The sequence below is a fragment of the Furipterus horrens genome, unplaced genomic scaffold (genome assembly GCF_987537825.1).
Source record: "Furipterus horrens unplaced genomic scaffold, mFurHor1.1.pri manual_scaffold_19, whole genome shotgun sequence".
In the NCBI taxonomy this organism is placed as follows: Eukaryota; Metazoa; Chordata; class Mammalia; order Chiroptera; family Furipteridae; genus Furipterus; species Furipterus horrens.
The window spans coordinates 743,172-768,601 of NW_028327189.1; the positions used below are offsets into that span (position 1 = coordinate 743,172).

Below are 25,430 nucleotides of genomic sequence, written 5' to 3' on the forward strand. Positions count from 1 at the left end.
CTCACCACATGTACAGTCGGTGTTTTCACTGAACGATTAAATTATTTCTCCATTTACTTCAGTCAGATTTGTCTGCACCCACTGTATCCTCCCCAAAACTTTCTTTCACACCAGTGTGAAATGCAGCTTTAGATTTGCATAGGCTTTGCAAACAGACTCTTACAATAAGTCTGTCAGTGACCCTTTTGTCATATAAGGAAACGGCTTTTCAGTGTACCTAAAATTAGCGCTTAAGAATGTGACCCTGTTTACTAAAGACTTATAAGCAATAAGCAAAACTTGACCAGTTCACAAATGTTGATTCTGCTTAACGAAATTATTGTTTTTGAAACACAGATGATGGTGGGTATGCTCACAACCTCAAGATGGGTTCTTCCAGAGAGCCCTTTCTGTTTAAACGGAGTGCGTCAGCAAGAAGTGGAGACCCTCCTCCTAAAAGATCTGCCTCTGCTGCTCCCAGGCAGAACACTCCTGCGCTGAGAAGAAGAGGTAAATGCCCTATAATACCACTACAGCTGTTTCATATCAATTAAAAAGAGGTATTTTAAGATGAATGCTTTACTGTTTATTCAGGAAGTAAAATGGAATGTGAAAGGATGTGTTCGCTGATCACATACATATGCATGAATTAATGGCTGGGAAATATTCTTCAGCTTCTAATCAGAGATGCAGTCAATACAATAGCTAACACCACAGTGGGGGATACATTTCTCTTGAAGTCCTTGTTTGATGCAGACTCCCTCTGGATTTTTGGAGTTTCTGCTAACTTCCTGTGTTAGGGGGTTTCCTTTTCAGACAGATTAAATATTAAATTTTTCACAATATCTCTGATGCCAGTGAGTGAAGGTCCCGATGGATAGCACAGTGTGGCATGTGTTTTGACAGCCTTGCCAAATAGACAAGCGATGACTGAAATATGTCATATTAATTACTGTTCATTGTTTGTTTGGATCGTGAGTGTGCTCCCCACAGGAATTTCAGTCCCTCTTCTTCTGAAGATGCATTGCCACTCTTTCCATAATATAAAAGTTATCAGAGAGCTCAGTTTTAAAGCCATGATGTTTGTGCGAGGGGCATTGGTTTGTTGTGTGAAAGTCCTGAGTTTAATGTAAATACATGCAAGATACTTTCTTTGTTTCCAAGGATCATGTTGAATAAGTAATTACGTGTTAACGAACAGAAAGTAAGTATTCTGTCAGCTACTGAAAAGAGCTCCATACGGGTTAGATGCTGTATTGGAATTAAGTGGAGCCTGGAAAGTTTTAAGGAGTGAGATATTTTATGTTGAGACATACTGGAAGGGCTCCTAAGTTGTGAATTATAAGGCAGACACATGTTGAGCACTAAGATTGGTGCAGAGATATCTTGAAGTCTAAAATAATGCTGCTTAATATGAAAATACTGAGAAATAAATAAAGCACTTAGCACATCGATGAAGCTAAGTAAAATATTACTTGGTCTTCAAAATACACAAGTCGCCTACAATTTCAGTCAGTGGATCAGCTAGTACTAAACAAAGTAAGTGAAGTGCCAGTCCATAATAACTGAGAAAAGAACTCGCACCTAAAAATATTATTATTAATGGGAGGAAGTTTATGTTTTGAAGTGGATACATATTGTTTCTGTACCTCTTCCTTCATGGGAGGTAATATCATTTATGGGAGGAAATCTCCTCTTTGGAAAGATTTAAAATGAGCCCATAAAGAGTACTGCTGATATGCAGTACACTTAATATTGCCATCATTACGGAGACTAAGCTAACCCATCTAATAAGCAGCAGTAAGAAACAAGTTTCGGTGATAACTTATTAAATATGTGTGAAGAATTTGGTATGTATAACCCAGTGAAAATACTAATATGCACAGGGAAATTTCTGACAGTATTAGAGGTGTATCCTCAGGGCCAAAAGTAGTTGTAAATATAGCCTAAGAATCGTAAGGTAAGTGGGGGACTGCATCTTGAAAATAACTGGGGATCATAGCTGGGCATAATATCGTGGTCTTCTCAGGTGCAATGGAAACTGTTTGGCCATGGTGGTAACAATACAATGCTTGATTGTTGAACAGAATTATTCCTTTGTCAGGGAGAGTACTTTAAGCAGTAAGTGTGAAGGGAAGATGAAGAGGCTCTCCAGCATCTAGGCAGGAGGTTGATGAGTATGACCATGAAACACGGAGAAGGGGAAAAGCAGACAGAAGAGATTTGACAGGCATGAGTAGTCATGAACAGATATGTAGAAGTAGTTGTTGAAATTATATGTACTTCAAATTTTTAGAAATTGTATGCAGTGTAGGTAATTGAAATACTGTATAGAATGTATTGGGTTTTGAAGGTTGCAGAAGAAAAACCTTTCAAGAATAACACTTCACAGTTCACACAAAACGAGCATAAAATGCGACCTGGAGGAATTACATTTAAAATAGTTAGGCAAAAAGACCAAGATTGTGTTTGGAAGTTTTTCTCTGAAATATTACTCTGTGTTTTGACATACTCACAAAAGCATTTTTTTTTTTTTTTTTTTTGCATTGAAGAACCAGTACGCCGGGGGCGAGACAATTATGGACGTGCTCCATGCAAAGGTCCAATATCTTCCCAGAGACATTACTATATGTCCCGAAGAGCTGATGCTTGCCCTACTAATGACAGGTAAAGGAAAACGAAATACACAAAGAGTTTATTTAAATTTGCTATTTTAGTTGTTGAGGGGGAATTCTTCTATTATAAACGAAAATATTTTAGGTTGGACAATTAGAGTGCTGTACCACCAGCATGACCTCTGCCAAGTTTGAAAACATTTTTATCACCCCCCAAATAAAATGATCTGTCCCTTCGCAGTCACTAACATTTTCTCCCCTACACCAGCCCCTGGGAAACACCAGTCTGTGTTCTGTGCAGATGTACCGATGCTCGATGTATGCTACTAATGGATCAAGCAACATATGACCTTTTCTGTCTGGCTTGTCTTGATTAGCATAAACGTCTTCAGGTATCACCATGCCGCATGGATCAGCACATGACAGCTTTTATGACTGACTAAGCATTTCATCTTAGGCATGGTTAAATTAACGCAGTTTGTTTCCCAGGTCATCTGTTTGGGTTATTTCCACCGTAGTACTGCTGCAAGCATTTGAGAACTCACTTTCAATTATCTTGGCTACATAGTTTGAAGTGGAAATCCTGAGTCATATCATATATCTGAGTATTTTTATGAGATCTCCAATATCTTTCAGAGTATCTGCAACATTTCAACAAACTTCTGTTCATCGGTGGACAGGACCGTGATCATCTATATCCTTATGAAATCTTGATATTTTTTTTTCTAATGTATAGCCCTGCCCTCACTGGTGAGCTCAGTAGATTGTGCGATGGCTTGCAAACCAAAGGGTTGCCAATTCCATTCCCAGCCAGGGCACCTGCCCGGTTTGCAGGCCACATCCCCATTTGGGGACATGTAAGAGGTGACCATACATTTATATTTCTCCGCCTGTCTTTCTCCCTCCCTTCCCTTCTCTCTATAAATAAATAACTGAAGTATTTTTAAAGTATAGCCTACTTACTAGTGAAGTAGACGTTAATAGTTTCTGATTTAGCTTTAGATTTGCATTTTTCAATGACAAATTGTGTTGAGCGCCTTCCCATATGCTTCTGGCTGTCTGTACATTCATGGAGAAACATCTGTTAAAGGCTTTGACCATTTAAATCCTTTATACTCTTGTCTCTATATTTACTAGATCTCAGCAGGTGCATTTATAAGAATTTTCAATTTGTTTATTTAAGATATTTGAGTGGAGATGATCCACTTGCCCCAGTCACCAAGGATTGCTGTGATGATGTGTATTCGGTTTCCCAGTAGGAGCATTTCCATCGAAGATGCAGATATTATAAATATTTTCTGTGTTTATAAAGAGTTATTATAAATTTTAGCTTGGATACAGTTAACACTGCTTTGTGTTTAATTTAGTGATTGTGATGGCTATGGTGGTGGTCGTGACAGAGATCGTTATGATTATCAGTGGGGAGGCTCACACAGAGATTCATATGAGTATTATGGTAAGACACCAGTTATTGCCTAGAATTATATTTAGTAAGCCTGAATGTTGTTTACTCAAATTTTATTCCATCCAACCAGGGAAATGTATATGGAGTATGGCTGTTTCATTTGTTTTAAGGTCTCCCATTTATTTTCATGTAAATGCCTTATAAAAGGTTGCTTTTAAGAAGTGAGGTCAATCTCATCTATTTTCCTTACTAAGTGTTGTTTTGTTTTTTTTTTTTTTTTATGTTCACATTCTGCGGACAATATCATACATGCCCCATTTTTCTCCCTGTTGTCCACTTCCACCTAACCCCTGACAACAATTGCCTCTGGCCATCACCATATTATGTCTGTGCCGTGGGCTTTGTGTATGTGTTCTTTGGCTCACTTATATTTTTACACTTTAAGCTAAAAGGAGTGTGTTACAGTGTAAAGCATGGGAAAGAGGTGAAGTCCAGATTCAGCCCGTTTCCACAATACATACCTGACTGACTGAATACTTACTTTAAGTCAACTAGTTAGGTTTAATAACTGACAACTTTCTTGGTTCACTCAACATAATTGCTGTTTTCTCAACACTGGAGGAGAAAAGTGTATAATTCCCAAATATTTAGTGTTCTTCTAGAGTCATAGTATAATGATACAAACCATGTTGTACTGTGGTTGGCATTTCATTATCTGTTCATTGTCTTTGCAGGTAGCTCATGTGGAGCACCACCAGCACGAGGGCCCTCTATGACTTACAGTGGAAGTAGTCGCCGCTATGACTGCTGTAGCACTACGCGAGGTGATTATGAGTGAGACAGTGAAACTTACTCGAACATTCCAGGTGACGGCCATTCAAGTGGTCATGAGCATGATCGCAGAAGAAACTGAGGGTTTTCACCATCTGATCAAAGGGATACACTCTGCCATCGAGAATTGTGTAGTAGCTCAAAAACGAGCTTCTGCTGAGGGAGGTCATGGGGAAGCTGATCTGCAAGAGGACATAAACAGAGATTTTAAAAGAGAACACTTGCTGATGGTTTCTTTTGCTCAACAGAAACTCTTTAGTTTGATGTAGTCCCATTTGTTTATTTTTTCCTTTCTTTCTCTTGCCTTAGGAGATGTGTCTGTGAAAATATTGTTATGTGGGATATCTGAAATTTTCCTGCCTATGTTTTTCTCTAGGACTTTTATGGTGTCACGGCTTACATTAAGTCTTTGATCCATCTTGAGGTTATTCTCATGTGTGTTGTAAGTTGGTGGTCTAGTTTCAGTTTTCGCACGTCCTTGTCCAGTTCTCTGAGCACCATTTGTTGAAGAGGCTCTGCTCACTCCATTTTATGTTCCTTCCTCCTTTATTTAATATTGGTTGACCACAGAGGCCTGGGTTTATTTGTGGACTCTCTATTCTGTTCCATTGATCTATATGTCCTTACGCACGTATTGCTTTGAGTAGTATGACCATTTTGATGATGTTGATTCTTCCCATCCAAGAACATGGCATTTGCTTCCATTTATTTGTATCGTCCTTAATTGCTTTCTTCAGTGTTATGTAATTTTCAGAGTACAGGTCTTTTATCTCTTTGGTTGAGTTTATTCCTAGATAGTTTGTTTTGCTTGTTGCTGTAGAAAATGGTATTATCTTTTATGTCTCTGTCTCCGGTATTTTATCGTTGGTGTACAGAAATGCCTTAGATTTCTATATATTCATTTTGTACCCTGTTATTTTGCCAAATTCACTTATTATGTCGAGTAGTCTTTAGTGGAGTTTATAGGGTTTTCTAGGTATACTATCATGTCATCTGCATATAATGGTAGTTTTACTTCTTCTTTCCCAATTTGGATGCCTTTTATTTCTCTCTCTTGTCTGGTTGCTGTGGCTAGGACTTCCAATCCTATTTTGAATACGAATGGAGAGAGTACATCCTTGTCTTGTTCCTGATTCAGGGGGAAGTCTTTCAGTTTTTGTCCATTAAGTATGATGTTGGCCTCAGGTTTCTCATCTATAGCCTTAATGATATTGAGGTATGCTCCCTCTATTCCCATTGTGCTGAGTGTTTTCATCATAAATGGGTGTCATATTTTATGAAATGCTTTTTCTGCATCTATTGATGTGATCATGTGATATTTGTCTTTCATTTTGTTTAGGTGATGTATTATACTTATTGATATGCAAATATTGAACATTGCTTGCATTCCTGGGATGAATCCCACTCGATCGTGGTGTATGATGTTCTTAATGTATTGCTGGATCCTGTTTGCCATTATTTGGTTGAGGATTTTAGCATCTATGTTCATCGGTGATATCGGTCTGTAGTTTTCTTTCTTTGTCGTGTCTTGACCTGGTTTTGGAATTGAGGTAACTCTGGCTTCATAGAAAGAGTTTGGAATTTTACCCTCTTCTTGGAGTTTTTGGAATAGTTCGAGGAAGGTAGGAGTCAGTTCTTCCCTAAATGTTTTGTAAAATTCAACCTTGAAGCTATCCGGTCCAGAGATGTTGTTGGCGGGCGATTTTTTATTACGGTTTTGATTTCCTTCTTTGTTATTGGACTATCGAGACTTTCTCCTTCTTCTTGATTCAGTTTTGGAAGGTTATGTGTCTAGAAATTTGTTCATTTCTACTAGGTTGTCAAACTTTTTGCCATACGGTTGTTCGTAGAAAGTTCTTAGAGTCGCTTTTATTTCTCTGGTATCAGTCATGATTTCTCCTCTTTCATTTCTGATTTTGTTTATTTGGGTCTTCTCTCTTTTTCTCTTGATGAGCCTTGCTAAAGGCTTGTTGATTTTGTTTATTTCTTCAAAGAACCAGCTCCTAGTTTTGTTGATCTTTTGAATTGCTTTTTAGTCTCTGTGTCATTTAATTTGCTCTGATCTCGATGATTTTCTTCCTTCTTTTTGCCCTAGGCTATGTTTGTTGTTGTTGTTCTAATTCTTGTAGCTTTAGGATTAGATTTTTTATTTGAGATTCTTCTGTCCTCATCAGATATGTCTGTATTGCTATAAATTTTCTTCTCAGGGCTCCTTTTGCTCTTTCCCATAGGTTTTTATTTATTTACTTATTATTTTTATTACATTTTATAGATTATATTGTCACAATAGTTCCACTTTTCCGCCTTTGCTCCCTCTCCTCCCAGCACCCCCCTCCCTCAGCAATCTCTCTTTTCCCCAGTTTATGTCCATGGGTCATATATGCAATCTCTTCGGTTTCTCCCTTTCCTATGTTACCATTATTTTAGAGTTACTTCATTAACTGATATTTTTTATAACAATAAAAAAGGTAACATTCCCCCCACCCCACCAGACTTTAGACCCTTTGTTATCTTATAGAGGACAGTGGGCGATGGTCTCCTGCTCTTCTAGCTGCTTCAAGCTGGGTGCGGTCATCGTCCTACCTACCCTTGGGTCCAGAAATTTCTAATAAGAGTGGGGGTGTGGAAGGGAGGGTGGCCTTCCCACATAGGGAAGGATGTTGAAGACTCCAGGTCAGCTGGCTGTCCCCAGACAACGGCGTGCTTCGTTTAACAGGCTGGCATCCTTGTTGTATCCTGGGGGCAACAGATTTGGGAACAGGGCTAGAAGGTATCATTCAATCCATACCCACTAGATAACAAAAGGCAGGTATTAATTTTTCAACGTCCCCATTTAGGGAAAGAAAAAGAGGAGCTTCTTTGGAGGATAGTGTGCCAGGCACATCATATTCGTCCAGAACCTTTTTGTTTACTATATTTAGCTTGGGCTGAGTATGTCCGATAGGTTTTTGAGCTGTTGTGCGTTTGTTATCATGTTTTCAGAAACTTCTTGGCTTCTTCTTTGATGTAATTGTTAACCCATTCATTATTTAATAGCATGTTATTCATTGTCCATGAGTTTGGATGTCTTTAATTTTCTTCTTTGAGGTTGATTTCTAGTTTCAAGGCATTGTGGTCTGAAAAGATGCTTGATATAATTTCAGTTTTCTTGAATTTGTTGAGGCTTGTTTTGTGTCCTGGCATGTGGTCTATAATTGAAAATGTATCATGTGCATTTGAAAAGAATATATATTTTGCTTTTTGGGGGGCGAAAGGTTATAAATATATCAGTTAAGTCCATGTGGCTTCGTGTGTTGTTTAATGCCTGTATGTCCTTGGTGTTTCTTGGCTTCGAAGATCTGTCTGTTGTTGATAATGGAGTTTTAAAGTCCCCCGCTCTGAGTGTATTGCTGTTCATATCCTTCTTGTGGTCTTCTAGTATTTACTTATTTAGGTGCTATTATGTTGGGTACATATATGTTTATCAGAGTTACATCTTCTTGATGGATGTTCTTTTATGTATTATGAGATGTCCTTCTTTGTCTCTTCTTATTGCCCTTGCTTTGACATCTGTTTTGTCTGATATGATTATTGCTACCGCAGCTTTTCTTTTTTTTTGGTGTATGTTTGCTTGGGATATTTTTCCCCATCCCTTCACTCTCAGTCTGTGTAAATCTTTGGTTTTGAAGTGTGTTTCTGTAGACAGCAAATACGTGGGTCCTGTTTTCTTATCCATTCCACTACTCTATGTCTTTTAATTGGAACATTTAATCCATTTACATTTAAGGTTATTATTGACGTATATTTATTCATTTCCCTTTGTACCTGTGTTCCTCCCCTTCACTCTTTTTTTTTTTTTCCTTTTTTGCTTAAAGCATTCCCTTTAGCATTTCTTGCGGTGCTGATTTGGTGGAGATGTATTCTTTTAATTTTTCTTTGTCTGAGAAACTCCTTCCTTCACCTTCCGTTTTGAACGAGAGCCTTGCTGGGTAGAGTATTCTTGGTTGTAGGCCTTTGCTATCCATTGCCTGAAATATTTTTGACCATTGCCAACTGGCTTTTAGTGTTTCTGCTGAGAAATCAGTCAATAGCCTTGTCAGAACTCCCTTGTATGTTATTTGCTTTTTTTCCCTTGCTGCTTTTAGGATTCTCTCTTTGTCTTTGAATGTTGTCATTTTAATTATGATGTGCCGTGGAGAGAACCTTTTAGGGTTCCTCTTTATTGGGACTCTCTGTGCTTCTTGGACTTGCATGACTTTTTCTCTCATCAGGTTAGGGACGTTTTATGTCATAACTTCTCCTATCAGCTTCTGTATTCCTTGTTCTTCTTCTTCTCCCTTTTTTATGCCAATGATCCAGATATTATTTTGTCTCATGTTATCCTGTAATTTTCTTAGACTTTCTTCATACTTTTTCAATCTCTTTTCATTTTGTTGTCTGGGAATTTTTTTCTACATTGTCCTCCAACTTACTAATCTGATCCCCTGCTTCGTTTAGCCTGCTTTTGATTCTGTGTTTTTTAGTTCTGACACTGTATTCTTTATTTCTTCCTGGTTCTTATTAATAGTTTCTGTGTCTTTTTTATGCTGGTGTGGTTCTCCGCAAGTTTCTTGTCATTTTCTTGGAGTTACTGGTAGCTTTCTTGGAGGTTATTGTAGTTATTTTTGAGGTTTTCGAGTACATTGAGCTTCTTCACCACCATTCTTTGGAATTCCATGTCTGACATTTGGGTTCTGTCTCTTCCATCTACCTCTCTTTCTGGGGATTCCTCTTCCCCTTTCATTGCGAGGTTGGTTCTGCATCTTACCATGTTGGATTCTTCTTGTTTGCTTTTGTTTTTTGCATTTGTCTGCTTTGATTTCCCTCCTTTCTGGTATGAGATTCTTTATAGGAGATCTGGGGTTCTCAGTGGTGCGGTCTCTTTGATCTCCTGAGCCTGATGTTCTTGGGGTACGCTTTACGTCGCTTGTTTATGCTGTTTGGTTATTTTTCAGATGCTCTTTGGTGGGACCTTCCCTCTGGCTAGTGGATTCAGAGTCACTCTGCCCGCCTCATCTTGAGTTCTTTTGTGGTGATGCTGTTAAAACATAAACACACAGTGTAGGCAAGAAACCCACACCCTTAGAAATATCCCCCATTCTGTATCCCGCTATTGGCATCAAATGAGCCAGTATTAATATAAATGTAAAGAGGTTAGGGCTATCCTAGTATAGAAGAGATGAATAAGAGTTGTTTTAAATGAAGAAAAAATGATATTTGAGAGGAGGGATGATAGAGTGATAATAGTAGCAAGTAGTGTTAAGACTGCAAGACAGTAAGTAATATTTACATTACATGTTAATAATAAAAAGAGGAGAGAGGGAAGAATGCAGGATAAAGTAGAAAGTGGTAGTGTATAGCGTTAGTTTTATATAGTAGTTATATGCTATATATTTAGTGTGAAAGGGAGGCTAAACAAAACAAACAAAGAAAAATTAAAAATGAAGGATTGGGGGGAGAGACGGTATGAAACAGATTGAAGAGATAGTTTGAAGAGAAAAAGAAAGAAAAATTTTATATAAAAGGTTTTAAATTGAAATTTAAAAGAAAGTTTTTACTCAGTTCAGCCTTTGTGAGCAGTCTTCTTTTTCTGGATCCACACTTTTTCAAAATTCCATGTGTTTCAAATTTTTTCCTGGTTGGCTGGCTGTGAGGAGCTCTGGCTGGTTTCTGCGGCTGCTTTCCTCTCCCTCAGGGGCCTGTTGTAACTATCTTCTGTGGGCCACAGAGCAGAGTTGGTTCTCTCCCCACTTGTCCTGTGGCGCCGTCCAGCATTCCTCAGGCTTCTCTCGCAACGCTGTTCTGTTGGCAAGCCAGTGCGCATCTTTCTAGTCCCCGCCCAGCCTTGGGTCCTGTCTTTGCTCCTCCTCCCAAGAAGTCTCTATGCTCCAAGCCACAGCGCAGGGCTGTGTCTGTCCCTAGCTGGTGCCGCGATGTGTGCACCCGCGGCATGGGGCCCCCAGCTCAGACCTGCCAGTCCAGGGGTTCCCCACCCGGACTCAGTTCACACAGCTTCCCACAGTCTGGGCCGCTCGCTGTCCTCCCGCACCTCCCGGCTGCTTCAAGGAAACCTTCATATTGTCTTTCTCTGGGATTTCCCTGGTCCCAGCACCTACTGCAAGCAGCAGTTTCCAGGGAGATCCTGGCCAGGGAGCTGGTCTGCAGCTGCCCCTCTGGGGTGGGCTGTGGCGGCTGTGCTGGGCTCGGCGGGCCCAGCGGCTGGGCTGGTGGGCCCTGCGACTCCCCTTGAGAGCACAGGCAAGTCTTTTGCCCTTTTGCCCTTTTTCACTCTGCTCTTGCACTCCCTTTCCTGCTCGCGCTGTCCGAACCTTGCACTCACTCACTTGTCTCTGTGTTTGTACTTTAAACCTTTCTGCGATAGGGGCAAGCAGATCTACCTCTCTTTCTGGGGATTCCTCTTTTCTTTTCACTGAGAGGTTGTTTCTGCGTCTTACCATGTTGGATTCTTCTTGTTTGTTTTTGTTATTTGGATTTGTCTGCTTTGCCTTCCCACCTTTGTGATATGAGATTCTTTATGGTAGATCTGGGGGATTCAGTGGTGCAGTCTCTTTGGTCTCCTGAGCCTGATGTTCTTGGGGTACCTTTTATATCGTTTGTTTATGCTGTCTGGTTATAGTTCAGATTTTTTTGTTGTTGTTGTTAGGATATTCCTTCTGGGTTGTTGATTGAGAGTCACTCTATCCACTTTATCTCGAATTCTTTTGTGGAGATGTCAGTTCAGCCTTCTTGTGTCGTCTTCTTTTTCTGCGTCCACAGCTGGTCTAATGTGATGGGTCAGAGGTTCCTATTCCTTGCAGCAGTGGTGTGCGCGAGGTGGCTGGCAAGGCTCAATGCAAGGCAGCCAAGAGCCCACCTCAGGTCTGCCACGCCGCGCTCCAGGAAAGCAGGCCACGCCGCAATTTGGGGAAGCTGGCAAGGTGTTTTGTTTTGTTTTTTTTCACTCAGGCATCAATGCGAGCCCAAGGCAGCTGGGGAACTAAGCTCAGGCCTGCTGCGCCACGCTCCCAGAAAGCAGGCCGCGCCAAGCTCCAGGAAAGCCCTCCAGGTGTTTTTTTGGCTCGAGCACCGGTGCGCGCCCAAGGTGTCCGGGGAACTAAGCTCGGGCCTGTCGTGCCGCGCTCCTAGAAAGCTGGCGGCACTGCGCTCGGGAAAGCCCTTGAGGTGTTTTTTGGCTCGAGTGCAGGTGTGCACACAAGCAGCTGGGGAGCTAGCCTCAGGCCTGCAGCGCAGTGTTCTGGGCGTTGGTCTTTCGCCTCTTAGGGCAGGGCTGCAGACACTTGTGCTCAGTAGAAGTGAGTGTCTGTGAGTCCTGCTGCCCATCGTTCCCGCACCTCCTGAGCGGGCACGCGCGGAGCCTGGGTAAATGCTCTGCGCTCCGGATTCCGGCCTGGTACTTCGGCCTGGCGCCCACTGGACTGGCCAGGGGCGATTGCGCACAGTCTTCTGCGTGTCCAGTGGGCCCTCCCTGCGCCCGTTGGGTCACTGATTTTATGTCTGTTGGCGTGTGTCCGAGGGGCACCTGGACGCACAGCCCTGCGCACCTGGGCCAGTGAATGAGGGCACTTCCCTATGTGCGCCCCCACGACCCAAGGGGAGGGTTGGGGGGTGGATGAGCGCACCACTGCGCCTGCGCTCCTCAAGAATGGCCTACCACCCCCAAACTTTCCTCCCCTCTCCACCATCCACTAGAGAAAAATATAAAGGAGAATTATGTTCTCACTTGCCTGGCAGCACGCTGTCTCCTGTCCTTCAGCGCCAATGCCGCTTGGTCGAGTCCGGTCTCTGCCAGCGGGCAGAGATCCGCTCTCCTCCCAACTCCTCTCCCGGGGCAGCCTGTGGTCCCCAAAAATCTTTTGTGTCCTTCCAGCCGCAGCTCCGGCAGCCGCCCCAGTCAGGAATCCCGTTTCGTCCCCTTTTTCTCCACTATCCTCCCTAAATAGGTTGTCCCCAGATGGATTTTCTGTAATCCAGCAGGGCCTTGGCTCGACTCCTGCCAGTGTCCAGCTGCTCACTTAGGTGTTCTGTCTGCAGTTAGCCCAAACTGCAGAAGGGTCTCGGGAGCCTGAAACCTCAGGCTCTCCTCACTCCTCCGCCATCTTCCCTCTTTGAATTATTTCTTAGAGTACCATAAATCCTTGTCACATTTAAAAGTGTGATGTGAATATCTACTTTCAGAAATTTCTAATTTAAAAGAGTTACCCGTTTCTCATGGGTTCTTAAGAAGAAACATGCTTGCCAATTTATTAGAAGAAAGCAGTGATGGTCATTCAGTGACCAAAAAGAAAACGAGCAAGAAAAAATGACCTCATCACAGATCTGATTCTAACACCATTGGCACAGAACATGTCCTTTCTGCAAGAAACAACCTTCCAAAACAAACATCAGAATTGTAAGTGAAAGTATAGTAGGACATTGTAGACCTTTGCATAGCTTTATATAATGTCTTGAACATCCTATTTAACGATAAAATATATGTATAAAAATAGAATATTTTATGTATGTATGTATTCATTTATTTATTTATTTACTTATTTATTTGCACAGCTAGTGGGAGCTGAGCAACTGGAGCCTCAGGTTAGCACTATAGAAGAGAACATGGATCGCAAGGAACCCAGTGAAAAGGGGACAGAGGATGTGAAGTTGTACACAGTACTATCACCTGATCACTGCCAGCGAAGCTGCCGAGACTTGGATAAGCCCCACCTCTCTCTCACACTGCACTACAGGAGAAGTAAGATCTGGTGTTCCAGAAGGCAGAGTCAGTCTCTGCAAAGGAGGGCCCCCTCCCCTCATGGAGAAAACATGGCAGCAGGAGTCCAAGACGTCACCGCTGCAGGTCCTGAGATAGACAGCACAGATCCAGCTCCAAGTCCCCCAGTCACGAGCAAACTCACACACACGCAGGAGGCACTCAAGTCTCCGGAAAGACCTAAGGAAGCCACAAGGCGAGTGAGAGACAGAATGAGTCATGGGCTCAGTTTGGGTTGAGTCCAAACGGCCTCCTGCTGGCATGAAGGCATTTCTCTGTGGATCAGGTTGTACTCCCGAGGCAGCCATGAAAATATTTTAGGCATCGTTTACATTTCTCCAGTCTCTTTAAAACGAGAGGTGTTGAGTTTTGTATCTCTTTTTGAATCCTAATCCGTGTTTGACGGATAATGCTCCCCAGGGGTTGCTTTTGACCCCTTTGTACAACCCACAGTGAGGACGGTGGGAGGGACACAGAGGCTGGGTTTGAGTTTAAGCTCTGCCATGTCCTCACCCTATGATGACCTTGGTAATTAATTCCCCTCTGAGGGCCTCATCTTACTCACCTGTAAAACAGGTATTTTAATATCAACCTCATTGTCCTCTGATCTGAACTGGTGTGGAGTAAGCCCTGTATAAATACCAGGTGGGGTCAAGCTACAAAAGGCTTACCATTGTGAGTATGCAAAGCACAGAGTTTGTTCTCATATTATTGTTTATTGATCATTGTGTTATTTTCCATACAAACAACTTTAAGCCTGCTTTGGCCCCACCCTGCATCTCTCATTAGTACTATTTGACTTTCTCATGGAAACGAAAGAGTCCAATGCCACCAAAGTGTTTGCACAGTCATCTTGCTGCAGCAAGGGATTGGAGTTGTTGCAACAGTTGACGGCTGGAATAACAAAGGGCTTCCAAATTCACCTGGGTTTTTCTTTGAGGGGCCTTCTCTGATGGGACCTGAGCCATCCATGTGCTCAGGTGATGCCTGGCTTGGCTCAAAGGGAAGCCCATGTCTACCAGAAGCCACAGCTCTTGGATAGCAGGTGATAGGGCCCTGTGTGTGTGAGCACTGGGAGCCCGAGTCTCCTGGGTCCTAAACCGCCTTTTCTGTTGTTTTCTCCACTGATGCCTCTCTTAGAATCTCACATTGCATCCTTAAGCCTCTGCTCTCCAGTGACATTTTACATGATCTTAAACACACGGTCCGCTAGATGGTGGATCGTGTGTGCCTGGGAAGAAGAACTTGCTTTTCACAAAGGTTTCTCACTCAAGGCACTTCCCTACTCAAGCTGATTGGCTAATGTTTGGAAGCTCTTGAGTGGGGGTAGCATAATAAAGAAAACCTATAACCCGAACCTCAAGCAGTTCCTATTGCAGAGAGTGACCCAGGTTAGACCCATCATCAAGGGGGAAAGTTCTGCTCCTATGTCAGCAGTCTATCGCAAGGAAGACAGGGAAGCGTACACCTCTGACTCCTGTCTGAGGCACCCAGAAAGAACAGGATCCAGGCTCTTGTGGATAATGTGTCTTCAGAGGGGGTGAGGAAAGCTGACTTCAGGCGGAAACAGAAGACATCTGAGGAGGGTGAGTAGGACTAGAGTCAGGCGGTCTGCCTGTACGTGCAGTTCCAGATTCACTACAAGGGATGTTAATTGATACAGGAGAGAAGAAAACAGAATGCTGCTTGTTTGTTTAAAAAGGACAAGGAAGACAGACTGTGCTGTCATGAGACAGACTCAAATCCAGGGTTCCGGCTGGCATCCGTGTGGCGTCACTGCTACAGTGCAACACTGACTGCCTGCAGCTATGAAATGTCAGCAGCAAGAGTGGGGCTGTGTAGGGCCCAGCGAGAGCTCAGCCCTCGCTGTCACAGGCTCTTGGGAAGCCACACTGCAGGGAGTAGTAACCCAAGCTGACCTCTCACCTTGCCCATTGGTGCACTTCCCTTCCTGCCAAGCAACATGCAGGCTACCCAAGCAGGGCCTCACAGCTTGGCCTTGGTCCCAGTGCAACACAGATCTACAGGCCCTGCTATCAGGAGAGTGAGAAGCTGAAAGGGCGCTTTCCCACCACGGCGCAGAGCTGGCAGGAGGGGAGGGAAGGACAAGACAGTGAGTGTGGGGGTGGGACTTCCAAGGCTCCCCTAGAAGGGCAGAAGTCCGGGGGTCCCTCAGCCAATGCAAGGGCTAACTGCAGTTTGACCAATGGAGCAAGGCTCAGAGGAAGCCCACCTGGGGCGCTGTATCCCATGGGAATGCAGATGCACTGGGCCCAAGTAGATAATGCACAGGGGCTCGACAGAAAGACCTGAGGGCTCTCGTGCACCAAAGCCACCTTCAGAGAAAGCCAAGCACCCAGAAAACGGCGGGTGGCTGGAGCCATGCCGCTGTTCCCGTGCACATGCCTCTACACATGTGCACACCACAGTGACCACTTTCTCAGCATCCATCACCCCCCCAGAACTGGATAATATATGCTGTCTGGGGCAATAACAGGACTCTATATGATGCCAGACTTTCTAAGGCCATCCAAGTCACTTATGGGTGGGCTAGCCATCCGCATCATGGTCCACAGATAACCCTGTGATGTTGATCTCAGAGCCGTTATCAGTTTTTGTGGTTCAGCAAGGTACACGTGGGACATGATGGTGGGAGGCCAGTAGGGCCCCAGGGAAGGTGGGAACCCCTTGGCACAGGCTGATGCGAGGTCAGCAGAAGACAAAATCATCCTTCTCTGCTGTCAACCCTGCCACACAGCAAGCGGAACACCTCACTAGCCCATCACCCAGGCAAGTGTCCCCAGTCAACTGTACTACAGGTGCTGGCTGCAAAGACTTCACCACCTGCAGCTCCTCCCTGCAGCCTGCTGGACCTCCCAGCAAGAATGCCAACTCCCACGTTTTCCCCTTTGGACCCTTGTCCCTCCCTGGCCCCATTCCAAATTCCCAGCATCCATGACTCTCCATGGCCTGGCTCCAGCCACGTGACTGCCTTTCAGTGTCCCAAGTGGGTCCCGCCATCCCTTTCTTGCTCTCTCCACTCTCCCAGATGAACGTCTACCCAAGTAGTAGGTCCAAGCAGGTTCTCTGTCCTCTGGGTGTGGCACCTTCTCTGCTGCACAGCAGATAGGGCAATTTCTTCATCTCTCAGGCATGGGGAGTGATGCTAACCCCTTCTCTCTATCCATTCTTTGCAGGAAACAAACATTATGGAACAACAATGCTTTCTAACAAGGATGTTTTGCTCAAAGGCCTTACTGCATAGAACTTGGAACACAATGTTCGGAGAGAGGCCACTTGCACAAATAATCTCTTTCTTAACAGAGAAATAATTAAAATTCCTGTTTTCATGACTAACAAAAAAAAAAGAAAGAAAGAAAGAAAGAAAGAAAAGTAGAGAATACTTGCTCATATGTTTGAAGAACTCTACTTCCTACCGTTATGAGAATAATTAATTGTCAAGGAAAAAGAAAGATGCTATTTTTATAAGGCTTCAAAGAGCTCACTTGAGCATTCCCAGCCTCCTGTGCCTGGGCAGGAAAAGAATCAGCTCTGCTCTCTAGGACTCCACTACTTTATCTGCACTTCACAGTGGCTCTTTCTCTACTCAGCTCAGTAACTCTGTCTACTGTCTCTTTAGTGACAATGCAGTGACAAGATCCTGATGTCAGCAATCTGGACAGTTCAAATCTGATGTCAGCATGATGACCTCAGTGTCCCTCTCTGTAAAATGGTGGGGATTCCTCCCTTCTTACTTTGCAGGGTCTTGATAAGGACAAACTGAGATCATGAATGTGACAGCCAGAGATATTTAAATGCAAACACCTTGTGTTTACTAAGTGACAACCCTATTATTGCTGTGGGCTAAATATCATTTCACAGATAATTTGCAGGGTAACGTCACCCAAAGATCTTCCGTGGCCCCTCTCTTGTTTCGATATCTTTGTCCAGGATTTCAATACATTTGTGTTACCCTTGACAGTAGCTGTAAATTTGGGGTTAAAATGAAAAGTGACTACCTCACGTAGCGCCATTACTCTACCCAGGAAGTAATTTTGCAAGACATTCTAGAGCACCGGGAGTTTGTCTCTCTGGCCACAGAGAGCAACCTGCAGCAGCCCCACTCCAGGAACATGGGTTCTCTTATTTGGAACAAGTAAGAAGGCAGAGTGCACACTCACACCCGGCTACCAGGAGCAGATGCCAAAGACATAGCTGCCACTTCTGGCTACCTGGGACGGTGGCCAGTTGTATTTACAGTGGCTGGATTTGGGAAATTTGAATATGAAATCTCATTGACTTTCACTTCTGCAGCAACCCCAGCTATAAATATGCAGGACCTGCTGCTCTGCAGAGGTTCTTTACACCCACTTAAAAGGGTAAATGAAGTTATAATCATGACATTGCAAGCAAATATGCCAATGGGAGCAGGCAGGGCAAATGCAAACAAGGTGGTGTCTTTAGCGGGGCTGCTGGGCAGACATATGCTTGTGCTTCGGGTTTGCTGAGAATGCTCAGAGTTGGCAAAAACTCAGTCCCTGGAAAACCCAACCAGTTCCTGGCTATGGAGATAACTGTGGGTGTGGGAGGGTGCTGTACATGGGCACAGTTGGTCCTGAATCCCAGTTATTTGAGGGAGTGCAGGACACACACTATCCTCCAAGTGGAAAACCACTCTTTTCTCCCACTGTGGAGCCGAGAAGAGCCAAGGAATGTGTGTCTGTGGAGGGGGACACCTGATAATGAGAAAAGGCCCCTCTTCCCAGGACTCCAGAGAATTTCCTTCCCTGGCCAGTCTGTCTCAATTCCCTTACCCTGGGCAGTAACCTAACTAGATAGACTCCGTACTCAGGCCTTTCCAGGAGTTGAGTTCCTCTGGCTGAGAGTATGGGTTCTCTGTGGCTGTCCTGAAACTCTGTTCTTTCAGTGATGAGGGGAATGAGGTATGTGGGCTTCCAATTTCTGCGGCAAACAAATCTTAGAACAGGAGGCTGAATATGATGCAAGTACTTGATGTTGGCAAATCTGTAGTGGTTAAAGAACTTTTTCTCTATCTCATCTTTCATCGTGAAAGTAGAGGATTTGTTTAATAAGTTACTTCTGTGCTAATGACACTCTTGGGGAGAGTAAGAGGCCAGTATACTTCATCTCATTTCCCTTCCGAGATGGGGTATGAAGTGTGCGAGGGCTGTTGAGATGTGATTGAATGCTAATGAATCACCCTCCCCGCAAACACAGGGCTTCTTCCCTGAGTGTGTCCTGTGGTGTCTGTTGAGATGTGACTTCCATGTAAAGCCTTGGTCACACTTTCTGCAAACATAGGGCTGCTCCCCTGAGAGTGTGCTCTGCTGTTGATGAGATATGACTTCCTGTAAAGCCTTGCCCATGATCTCCGCAAACACAGGACTTCCCCCTTGTATGCTCTGGTGTCTGTTGACATGTGATTTGGTAAAGCATTGTCAACACTGGGCAAACGTAGGGTTTCTCCTTCAGCGTGTCTGCTTATGTATGATGAGATGTGATTTCTGTGAAAATCCTCATCCACTCTTCCTGCAAGTGTGTGTTCCCTGGTATCTGATAAGCTATGACCCACCATCAAATCCAGACCACCCCGTCCATACTTGATTGTTACAATTCTGGACTTCCCTACTCCCACAAATAATTTCTCTGAGTCGTCTGGGTCACTTTCTGGACTGTGCTCAGCTGTTCCTCCATCACTCTCTCATCCTCACTAGAGCTCCCCATCTGCCCACTGGGGGGTTTCAACAAGGCCCCTGAGATCCTCATCTGCCTGATCCTTTTAAGCAAAGAATGAACCTTTCTATGACCTCCTGACCTTCACAGCCTTGCCATTCCAGCTACACATGCAGGAATGTTGCTTCTGCTGATTCTGATCCTCTGAGCAGCATCTGTCTGATTAGAGGTGTTGTCTTGCAAGGGTTTCCAAGAGAATCTGAGAGGGGTGGCACCATCTCACATGCTGGCTGAACAATTTCTGACTGGAGAAGGCCACAGATCAGGAGGAACGTGGGCAGACCTCTGGTTTTGGTTTTGCTGAAGCAGAAGGTTTTGGTCAGGGCAGACGTTGACAAGGCTGCCTGAGCTGTATGCTTTGTCTCCTGATAAGACCTGCTCCAGAAAACATTCTTACCATGGTGACAATGCAAGCTCTGTTCCTTCACAGGCTATTTGCCTTTCATTTCTATGCATTACACCTTCTTCAGATATCCAGAAAGCCCACATCCAGGGTATTGTCTATACTTTAACCAGACTAGCGACTTTCAAGTAGCACCAGAGGCCATTTGAAAAGCCGTATGGATGTAATGGCAGGGATATCTCCCATATGCATGTATCTATATTCTAATATGTGTTAAAGAGAAAACCACATGCCCGCAGTAAGCATTGCTGCTCTCCGTCTTCCAAAATCATAAAATAAAAAGATGTCCTCCCTCAAGCCTCACTCCAAGTATCCATTCTCAATTTCACTCAGTGTTAGCCCATTTCAAACACAATAGAAAGTATTTTAAAATTTTAGAGCAAAATTAAACATATAAACATTGTTGCTAAGATTTAAAGGCATGTGAAGTGACTCCTTGACTTCCAAAGGATCTGATTTGAAACTTCACTGACTTTAATATTGATTTCACTCCACTTAAGAGTTGGGCGAGGAAGATTTCTAACGAGAGCCCTTTCTTTTTCTCCCTTTTGAATAATGCCCGTTCCCACATCTTCTGGCCGGGAGCTTCCTCCTCTGCCTGACTCCACATTTGATTCCCAGCTCCCGGCCATACTTGTTCCCATACCAGGTCAGGAGCTCACAGCCCATCTTGACAACCTTGCAGGTTCGGTAGAAAATCTGCCTGTGATATTGAAAGGCCACCAAATTCTGTTCTTCATTCCAACGGGCACAATTCACATACCTGGCATTCAGGCAGATCAAGGGAAAGGAAACCACAGTGATCAGTGTCCGCTACCTACCAGCTCCTCACTGATGCCCAAGGCTCTCAGGCCCTGGTATCACCCACTCCCTCCAATGCTCCCGGGGAACCCTCTGTTCAGTGTCTGAGCCTCTGTCACTATGCCGTGTGAATGCCTATCTTCAAGTCCTGCTTACTGTGCTCATCTTCCCTAATACCATTTTTCCAACGCCCAGTTCCAGACTTAAAATCCACCCCAACTGGTCATAGAACCCAGTGCCCTCTAGCTTCTCTAAATGTTGAGTTATATTTCACCCCACAGATCCTGGTGCTTGATCTAGACGCTGCTTCTAGATTAGCTCACATTATTCAATACAAAGTCCAAGTCTATCTTCTCTTGAGCAGCCTTTCCCCAATCTCCCCATGCTTTTCTTAGGGTAAAGAGTCACTTGTGCCCCTAGGTTCCCATAGAAACCTGGAAGTCTCTTTGTCTCAGAAAAATAACACAGAGCAATAATAGTTGGTTCACCTTGTCTTTCCCCTGAAAAAAGAGAGTACCTCAGAGAAGGGGCCCATGACCATTCCTCTGAAGGCCTCAGAAAGCACTTCTTGTTAGAACTGATGCACCAGTTTAGGCTATCCTGGCACTGTGCACTTCTCTAAGAGTAGGAAAACTATAGTTATATATGTCTAAATGCAATTGTTTCAGGCCTGCCTGCAGTAAGTCTCCCATAAGGACATGGGCTGTACGATCTGTTCAAGTAATGAACTCATTCACCTAAGCTGGAACATAGAAAGTGCTTAATTAATGTTCTTTAGGTGAAGTGTAACTCAGTGTCCCTGTTGAATCGAGGGTCCTCCAGGTTTATTCCAGGCACCCAATTTTGCCTAGCATAGGGATTCGGATTTTGTGAATATGTGTTATTTTTTTATCTTCATTTCTCTAACTCTCTCCTGATATGAAAGAACACTGTGCAGAGAACAAGGAGGAACAGAGGGCTGAGGGCAGCATTGAGGGAGGCAGGATGACAGGGAAAGATATCTGGGCTTGTGGGGGATAAGCGCCCTCTCTGGCACCCAGAAACCTATTGACCTTACCTCATCCAGTTGGAGTAGGAAGTATCCTCGCTGTCCACATACACATAGTGTTTTCTGCTGATTAAGATCTGCATTTTGGAAAAGAAGTTCAAGGACTTTCATTTTTATTTCTAATTTTTGGTGGGAAGGTAACAGAAGAATTATTTTACCCCACCGACATCAACCAACGCTCTTTCATCTCGCTTGGGGATTCAACTTCCAAATGCGACCACAGGATATTTTTTCTCACTCATCTTTTACACACCCACGCCTATCTGTCCAATCAGACCACAGGCTCCACAAGGGAGGAGCCACTGCCTTGTGTCTGTACCACTTTGCTCTCACTTACCCTCTGATTCTTAAACAGGAGCTCCAGGTTCATGCAAAGCCCACGCAGTACACAGAGCTAACCATACCGTTTATCCCCACCCATGCCTCTCTGTAGGAGATGAGGTGCCTTCACGCCACAGAAAGTATGTGGGAAGCCAGAGGACAGGGTAGGAGGTAAACACTTCTCACCTCCCAGGCATATCCAGTGCTGGCTGCCTTTTCACTTTCTGTGATCTGGCCCTCGTAAGGGCCAAAACACAGACCCACTGGAAGATCGGAAGACTTGTTCCACACTCCAAGGCCAGCCTTAGGAATTCCCGATGCCCCAATTCTCAATCCAGAGGGCAGAGAGAGGGCTGCACGGTTGGGATGCCCCTTGTCCACTGCACGGTCTTTTACAAACTCAGGGGGCCCATGGTCTTTACAGCTTTTTAGGCAGTAGTCTCGACACTTCTCACAATCTGGAAGTGAGAGGAACAAGGTTTAGGAAAAGTGCGTTGCATCTTCCTGGACATGAGGAGCTTCAGACAGAACCCTGGCACTCACGTCATTGCGCCCCCTTCCTGAATTCCAGGTCCCTGGAGGAAGGGAATGCTTTAGGGACCAAATGACTAGGTGAAACTATTGCATCGAGACACACCATGCATTGTATGTGGTATATCTCCTCAGGCAAAAGGAACAAAAGAGACAATAAACCAATGGGACTGCAGCAAACTAAAAAGCTTTTTCACAGCAAAGGAAACCATCAGCAAAATGAAAAGGCAACCCATGAAATGGCAGAGCACATTTGCTGATGCAGCTCATAAGGGGTTAATATCCAAAAGTCACTAAAAACTTATAAGAACACCAAAGAAAAAACAAACAATCCAATTTAAAAATGGGCAAAAGACCTGAATACACACTTCTCCAAGGAGGACATCCAGATGGCCGGTGGACATATTAAAAGAAACATGCAAGTTGAAAGCACAACAAGCTATCACCTCACACCTGTCAAAATGGCTATCATCAATAAATGAACAAACAGGTGCTGATGAGGATGTGGAGGAAGCGGAACCCTGTGTGGCACTGGTGGAAATGCAGACTGCTGCTGCCACAGTGGGAAACACTAGAAATGGAACTGCCTTTTTACCCCGTGAACCCGCTTCTGGGAATATATCCAAAGAAACCCAAAACACTAATTTGAAAGAACGTAAGCGCCCCTACATTCATTGCAGCATTGTTTACAATTGCTGAGATATGGAAGCAGCCCAAGGGTCCGTCAGTAGATGAGTGGATAAAACAACCACGGGACATGTACACAATGGTATACTGCTCGGCTACAAAAGAGAAGAATAATTTACCCTTGCAATGGCATGGGTGGACCTGGAGAACATTATGCTAAATGAAACAAGCCAGTCAGAGAAAGACAAATACTGTGTGATTTTACTCATACGTGGAATCTAATGAACAAATGTACAAACTGAACTAACAAGCACAATAGAGACAGACTCATGGGTAGAGAGCTCGATGACAGCTATTGTGGGGGCATTTGGTGAGACATGGGGAACCATGAGGTGATTGTGGGGGAGGGGACTTCAAGGGGGACAAATGGTAATGGAAAAATTTGCAACACATTAAAAAAAAAGACATAACATGCTTTTGTGAGGATCACTTACAGAGGTAGTCATCGTTGGGGAATCTGCTGCCCTCTCGGTACGTCTGGCCCTTTCTTTCTCGTAAGTTATATACCTTCGCATAATGCTCGTTTCTCCTGAATCCTAAGATGAAGAGCACGTGAGTGAGGTTGGTGGTATCTGGAAGTGTTAGTCTTGTTTTGTCAGGAAACACGCAATGCCCTCTGTCCTTCTACATTCTCTGGTATTTTCCTCTGTTAACCATTGGCTCGGAGAGATTAAGACTCCACACTGCCTACAGATGGCTGACTCAATTCTAATTTCTAGATCCTCCCATTGTCTGGCTTAACTACCCAACCTTTACTCATTCATAAAACACTTACTGAGGGCAATTACGTGTTAGGCAGCAAGCAAAGGCCTGCGCATACAGCGTCAAGGAAGTATGGGTGCTGTTATCACCGATGAAAACTGCATGTGTCAATTGTTCTAAATTTAATTTGATGCTTTCACACAGTACATGAGCCATGGATCCTTATGTTCCCTTTGCACATTAGCATTCAGGAGCTCAGAGAATTTCTAAGGTTTGCTCAAAACTCTGGTGCTACCTTCAGTTCCAGCTTCATCTGGCATTAATCCGGGTCTATACAGAGTGTGTCCCTCACGTCTAGGCCATATTAATCATCCATCCTAGAGGACTTAGAGAGCCTGTAGTGTCCAGATTATTTTCTCTTACCCATTTTTTCCCAGAAGTGCTCTTCAGAGGTGTTTTCTTCTCTGGGAGGGGAGACTGGTTTCTTGGCCTGCCCTGAGCCACTTTCAGTCAGCAAACTTGCTGTGCTGGACAATTCCTTCAAACTACCTTCATTACGCAAGGATGCCCTGGACATTGCCTTCAATGTAAGAGTCACATAGTAAAAGATCACGTGCACTTATTTGTTTCTTTAGAGCCTATGATATATATCCACATGTACGACTTTAAACAATACTTCGGCAACCTTTGGGAATCCCTGAGGAGTACAAATATTAGAGAGAGAAGAAGGTGCCTATATGGATATTGAATTCAGACTAGAATCCATGCCTTGAGGCTCTTTTCTTTCAGCTTCCCCTAGAATGGTGAGAGTGAGGGGTAGCGGGAAGAGGAAAAGGAAACAGTTGACAGAAACATATCTAGACAATAAGTAGAGTGATGCCAAGGTGTGCAAGTTAGTATATCTTGGAAAGAATAGCTGTACTTATTTTAACTGGATCCCATCGATCCTCTTTGAACAAGGTTTTACCACTAGCTGGTTCTCTTCAGTTTCCTGATGCCAATGCTTAATGTTCTGGTGAACACAGCATATAATGATGTTAACCAAAGTGTTTTGTGAGTTATGTAATGCAGTCTGAATGTGAGATGATGCTCCTGCTATCGATTTTCCCCTCAGCTCTCTCCATACTTGACATCTCACGATAATTTTTCTGTGATAATTTTTCAGTGCCCATTGACCCGTTCTAGTTTAATTTGTAACTGTGAAATCATCCATTCAGCAAATGTTTTGGGAGTGCTCTCAGGGGCCCTGAGCCTTCTGAGAAGAATCAGGTATGGACCAGACTCTCAAAGAACTCACAGTGCAGAGGTAGGCAGGCGGAACAAGTGATTCCACAGACCTGCCCATCCCCAGAGCATTCCTGGCTCTGAGCACGCTCTGGGACTTCTCCCACTTCCCTGACACTGCCTTGAGAGGCAGGGTCCAGTCCTTTCCCCCAGCATTCTGCACATGCAAAGAGAGTGACACCCTATGGAGCTGGCACTTGTAAAGCTGTGGGGCAGCTCCATCACCAGCACTGTCCCTCCTGGTAGTGCCCTTTGCCCTTGAGATCCTGCTGTGTCTTGTC

General features: G+C 44.0%; 1 pseudogene; it reads right to left on the minus strand.

Moving 5' to 3' along the window:
* Positions 1–24,430, minus strand: part of LOC149990266 (histone-lysine N-methyltransferase PRDM9-like) — a 36,567-nt pseudogene extending 12,137 nt beyond the window's left edge.
* Between the last annotated feature and the right edge of the window lie 1,000 nt (positions 24,431–25,430).